Source organism: Zingiber officinale, chromosome 4A, assembly GCF_018446385.1.
Source record: "Zingiber officinale cultivar Zhangliang chromosome 4A, Zo_v1.1, whole genome shotgun sequence".
In the NCBI taxonomy this organism is placed as follows: Eukaryota; Viridiplantae; Streptophyta; class Magnoliopsida; order Zingiberales; family Zingiberaceae; genus Zingiber; species Zingiber officinale.
Genome location: NC_055992.1, coordinates 115,277,829 through 115,283,973, shown reverse-complemented (window position 1 = coordinate 115,283,973; position 6,145 = coordinate 115,277,829).

Here is a 6,145-nt window from a genome sequence, read left to right as displayed (position 1 = left end):
GAAAAATCAAATGGAGGAGAATCAAGATCGGATCAAGAGGAAGCTTCTACCTCCGGATCCAAAGGAAAAGATGCCACCCCTACAAGCAAAGGTATAAATATTTCAATTAAAAATAAAAATCATATTATATGCTTTGAGTGTAGGGAGCATGGACACTACAAGAGCAAGTGCCCTAAATTGGCCAAGAAGAAGGGCCAAGTGGCACAAAAGGGCAAGGCGAAGCCCAAGGAGATCATCCCCAACACAAAGAAGAGCAAGGAGCATATTATATGCTTCTCTTGCAATCAAAAGGGGCATTATCGAAGTCAATGCCCCAAGGGGAAGAAGGTGGTCAAGGCTCAAGGAGGCACTAGTCAAGGGGGAGCCTCCAAGGTAAAGAAGAAGGTATCTTTTATTGAGCCTACCCCCTTACATTATGGTGAAAAGCATGATAGTTCTAACTTTTATCATTTTAATGCAATTTACCATAAGAATAGAAAGCATGAGGGCTTTAAGGAAAAGCATGTGGCCCTACATGCCAAAACTACCCAACCTAAGGTTAGGAAGGTAGATAGACACTTGGGCAATAACTCTAAAGATTTTAGATACAAGCCCAAGAACAAATATGCTCATGGATCAAATGAAAAATCTAAAACTAAGGACTTAGTGATAGAAAATCAAGTCTTAAGGTCAAGGCTTGATAAAATGGAAAGGACCCTAAAAAGGATGGAAAATATCCTAAAAGGGCAAAATGAGCATAGCCTAGGTCTAGGAGCACAAAGGTCATCTAATGGCCATAGAGGTTTGGGATACAAACCAAAGGCTAAGAAGGATGTGCCCTCTTACCATAGAGTTCCATATAGTTATGGAACAAACCCTAGGTCTAGTGGTCAAGCCAAGAATACTAGGGAAGTCATCCCTAAGAGTATTTTTGCAATAAATGTGACTAAGACTTCTAAGAAGTCTAAGAAAGTCACAAAGAATGTTACAAGGGAAGCTATCCCTAGAGTTGACCTAGAAACTGTGACCAAGGCTTCTAAGAAGCCCAACAAGGTCACTAGGAAGGTATCTAGGGAAGTTATCCCTAGTGAGTACCTAGAGCATCCAAGGAGCACCAATAGGTGTTGGGTTCCTAGGAGCATCTTCTCTACCCCATAGATGGGTTAGAGAGTGTCAACTCCGATTAGAAGGGTAGTTAACCTGACTTTGAGGAAATTGACACTCAAGGAGCATTTTCAAGGTTTTTGTTAACCTTTGAAAATGAAGTGGATCTTTGTTTACTCCTTGAAAGAGTAAAATGTGCCTAATGGTGAAAAAAAAAATGATTTTATCTTAAAATGGCACAAATTAGGAAAACCTTGAGAAATACCGAGTTGGGATTTTGGTAGTCTCTTGGAAATTTACGGCAATCCGGACCTTGATTTACGCAATCACTCTTGAGGAAAGTGAAATATGCCAACATTTGAGGAATGCTTTAAATTTTTAATTGGCATAATTAATTCAAGAGATTAGAAAAATGTCAAGTTGGGTTTTGGCATTTTCTTAAGGAAATTGGGCGAACTAGGGTTATACTTTTTGATTTAGCTGAGTGGTTAAGAATACTTAGATAGATAATCTAGGTATATTTTATTTATGTTAGATCTTGCCATGATTGTTTGCCCATTATATGTCATGACATCATGTTTAGTTTTGTATTTTGCATTCATTCCTTTATTATGAAAAATACAAAAATACCATGTCATGTTATACATACATCATGTAGTTATAGGAATCTTTCTTTTGAAAGTCATGTTATTTTGATGTATGCCATAACATAATCATGCATTAAATTTAATTCCTTGTAATTAAGGACAAATGACATTTAACAACACTTATTAACAAGTGACATCCTAGGTGGATGTCTAATATCTCTAAAATGCCTAGATAGATATGCATGATCCCTAGATTAGGGCAAAACCAAAATTCACATCTTACAAAGACCTATAAGATGACTTGTATGTGTTTTGTGCACAATAGATACAAGTGAGATGTTAGGATGATGAACAAAATTCAACATGTTGACTTAGTGCATTCTCTTGAGTTTTAAGTTCATCAAAACACATAGCTATGTGTTTTCCCATCATTGGGAAAGCTAATGTACAAGTCATGTGCATTAAGCCCAAGGAATGTGATGGGATATTGGTTTTGAAAATTATTTCAAAATGCTTTTGGAAAACCTTGGTGAAGGCTATCTTTTGATAGTAATCACTATTGAATAGTTAGACACAAACTTGAAGAAAACGCTAAAGTTTTAGCATGTTTTCAAGTTTGTGTCAATATTTGAAAATATGAAGTATTTTCATAGAAAACTAATTTTCCATGATAAAGTATGCCCTAAATAATGCCTACACGAAATTTCATGATTTTTGAATTTTCGTAGAATTTTCTAGGGGTTTCTGAAGTTGGCTGAATTTGAAATTCAGCAACTATCAGAGCTCCAATCGATCCATGGATCGATTGGAGTGCCTGAATCGATCCGTGGATCGATCCAGAAGGCAATTCTCGCGAGCAGAAGCTCACTGGATCGATCAGCCGATCGATCCACACATCCTGAATCGATCAGTGGATCGATTCAAATAGGTTGAATCGATTGGAACCCAACTCCAATCGATCCAGGACGCTGATTTTGGCTGGGAAGGCCTGATTTCAGCACTCTAAACCTATTTTAGTCAATGTAACCATTCCTAACCCCTCAAGACACGTTTGTATACCTTTAGAGGGTGTTTTCATGTTGAAAACAAGGATGGATTGGTTAAGGAAGGCTAAGTTGAAGTTTAGGTTGAGGTTTGTTTCAAATTTTGAATATTTGAACCTCAAAACTTCTAAAATTTGGGTTTCCTAAAGGTTTAGGAATTTCAAGTCATTGTTGGTGCAATGACAGAAGTTACCACCATGTCTTTAGGGGGAGAGACTCTTTAAAGACATGAAAATTATTTTTCATGAACCTTGGAAGGTGGTCAACCTTCTGTTAAGAACATGCTCAAGGTTGAGCGTTTGAACTTTAATGGGGAGTGGATATCCTCATTGTTCAAGTGGCTTCAAGTGGATAATGCTCAAGGATGGGCATTTGCCTACATTGGGGGAGAATGTAGGGTTAAGGTTAATGAAGGGTATGAGACCTTCATTATCGTGTTGACCACAACGAGTGAAGTTGTGAACAACGATGAGCAACTCTTCAGGGGGAGAGTTTTCAACAATGGGGCATTTGTTGAAGTGTGCCTAAAATTGAGGCATGGGTTGATGTGTGCTCAAAGATGGGTTGATGTGTGCCAATAGGGGGAGAATGTGTGGTTTAAGCTAGGCTTTCATTACCTATGGGGGAGCTCATAGGGGGAGAATGAAGGGAACCAACATTCATACTTTTGGCATGAATGGAGTTAAGGCTATGGGACTAGCTTAACTCAGAATGGTCCTAACTTAAAGGTATTGTCAAACATCAAAAGGGGAGATTGTTGGTGCAATATCCTTTAGGTCAAGGTTGACTGAGTTGACCAAGCTTGGGTCTTGGTCATAGTTTCGATGTTTGACAATACATGTAGACACATGGACAATGCAGGTGCAGTTGTTCATGTGGGGAGATTCTGATCAGGGATTGATCGGTGTGATTGAAGGAGAGTTAAGTAGGTCAAGAGTGACCGGATGATTGCGGAAGTCCTAAGCAGGTTAGGTAGGCAAGTGAAAGTCCCGGTGAGTGAAGCCGGGCGGAAGGAAAGCCCTAGTGAGTGAAGCTAGGCGGTGAAAGTCCCTGGTGAGTGAAGCCGGTGAAAGTCCTAGTGAGTGAAGCTAGGCGGTTGGAAATCTGGTGAGTGAGGCGGTGAAAGTCCTAGTGAGTGAAGCTAGGCGGTTGGAAATCTGGTGAGTGAAGCCGGTGAAAGTCCTAGTGAGTGAAGCTAGGCGAAGGAAATCTGGTGAGTGAAACCAGTGAAAGTCCCGTGAGTGAAGCCGGGCAAGGAAAATCCGGATGGATCAAGGATGATCGGACATCCGGTGGAAGTCCAAGTAGGACAAGAGAGTGACCGGATACTTGCACGACGAGTAAAGTCCAAGTGGGTCAAAGGATTGACCGGACACTTGGTGGGAAGTCCTAGCGGGTCAAGGGTGACCGGATGCTGGGCATGATGTATCAACAGTCAAGGTTGACCGGATGTTGGCTTGAGAGGCTTGGGACTTGGTTTTGGGCAAAACCAAGTCTTTGGATCGATCGATGGATCGATCCGGCCTTTCCAACAAAGAGCCTCTGGATCGATTCGTGGATCGATCCAGATGTCCAAATCGATCAGTGGATCGATTGGGACGCGGCTGCTTTGCGCGATAAGCGCTGGATCGATCCGTGGATCGATCCAGGCGTTTTTCCATAGCACAGAGACGCTCTGGATCGATCCGTGGATCGATCCAAAGCCTCCCCGATCGATTGGGAATATTCGAATCGATCGGGATCCGACCGTTGCGTCGTATTTGAGCTGCAGGCGTGCGTTGGCTGCAGCATCTCTTCACCGATTCACTCCAGATCTCTCGCCAGCTTCTCCACAGCACTTGAAAAGCTCAGATCGCCAGTTCTTGAAGGATCTTGGAAGGTTTCCAAGTCAAGAGTGTTGGTGCAATATCCCTCAGGTCAAGGTTGACCTGGGTAACCAAGCTGAGTCTTGGTTTGGGTTTAGATGTTTGACAATAAGATATTGATTGAAGAAGAGTCAAGTAGGTCAAGGTTGACTGGATACTTGACTGGGAAGTCCTAACTGGGATGTTAGGCAAAATGAAAGACCTAGTGAGTGAAGCTAGGCGGTATGAAAGTCCTGGTGAGTGAAGCCAGGCAGAAGAAAAGTCCTGGTGAGTGAAGCCAGGCAGAAGGAAGTCCTAGTGAGTGAAGCTAGGCAGATGGAAATCCTGGTGAGTGAAGCCAGGTGAAAGTCCTAGTGAGTGAAGCTAGGTGAAAGTCCTGGTGAGTGAAGCCAGGTGAAAGTCCTAGTGAGTGAAGCTAGGCAGATGGAAAACCCTAGTGAGTGAAGCTAGGTGAAAGTCCTGGTGAGTGAAGCCAGGCAAGGGAAAATCCAGATGGATCAAGGATGATCGGACATCTGGTGCTGGGAAGTCCAAGTAGGTCTAACCTTCATAAAGAAGTGGTGGGACCCAGTACTTAAGTGTGGGTCAAATCATCCAATGTGAGAGGTTGAGGCAGTGCCTGTACAGGTAGGATCGAATTAAGCGGTCAAGGGAGTGACTAGATGCTAGGCATGACATACCAACAGGTCAAGGTTGACCGGATGTTGGTTTGGGAGGTTTGGGACTTGGTTTTGGACAAAAATCAAGTTCTGGATCGATCGATGGATCGATCCAGGCTCTGGATCTAGACCTGTCCCAGCGAACAGAGAGCCTCTGGATCGATCCGTGGATCGATCCAGAGGTCCCAATCGATCAGTGGATCGATTGGGACGCGGCTGCTTCGCGCGATAAGCGCTGGATCGATCCGTGGATCGATCCAGGCGCTTTTCCAGAGCACAGAGGTGCTCTGGATCAATCCGTGGATCGATCCAAAGCCTCCCCGATCGATTGGGAATATTCGAATCGATTGGGATCCGACCGTTGGCGTCGTTTATAGCTGCAGGCGTGTGATGGCTGCGGCATTGCTTCTCCGATTCACTCCAGATTACTCGCCAGCTCCTCCACAGCGCTCTCAAAGATCAGATCGCCAGTTCTTGAAGGATCTTGGAAGCTTTCCAAGTCAAGAGGCGGATCAAAGGCAAGAAGAGAAGCTAGGGTTAGGGTTTTCTGTACTCATTGTAAGCTTTGCGCTTGTATTTTGTTTCCCTTTCCTTTCTTCTTGTACTGAGAGTCTTGTAGGGCTTCTCCGCCCTCGGTAGTTACCGAAAAGGAGTGTTTTCATAGTGGAGGGTGCGTGCGTGGTGTGGATCCTTGGATTAGTCACCTCTTGTGAGGTGGATACCAAGTAAACCAACCGTGTTAGCGTTGTTGTATTTGTTTCTATATTTTCCGCTGCATATTCTTGAAGAAACAAGCAACGCCGAGCAACGCCGAGCAACGCCGAGCAACGCCGAGCAACGAGCGAACGTGACGAGCTATTCACCCCCCCTTTCTAGCTACTTTTGGTCCTAACAAGTGGTATCAGAGC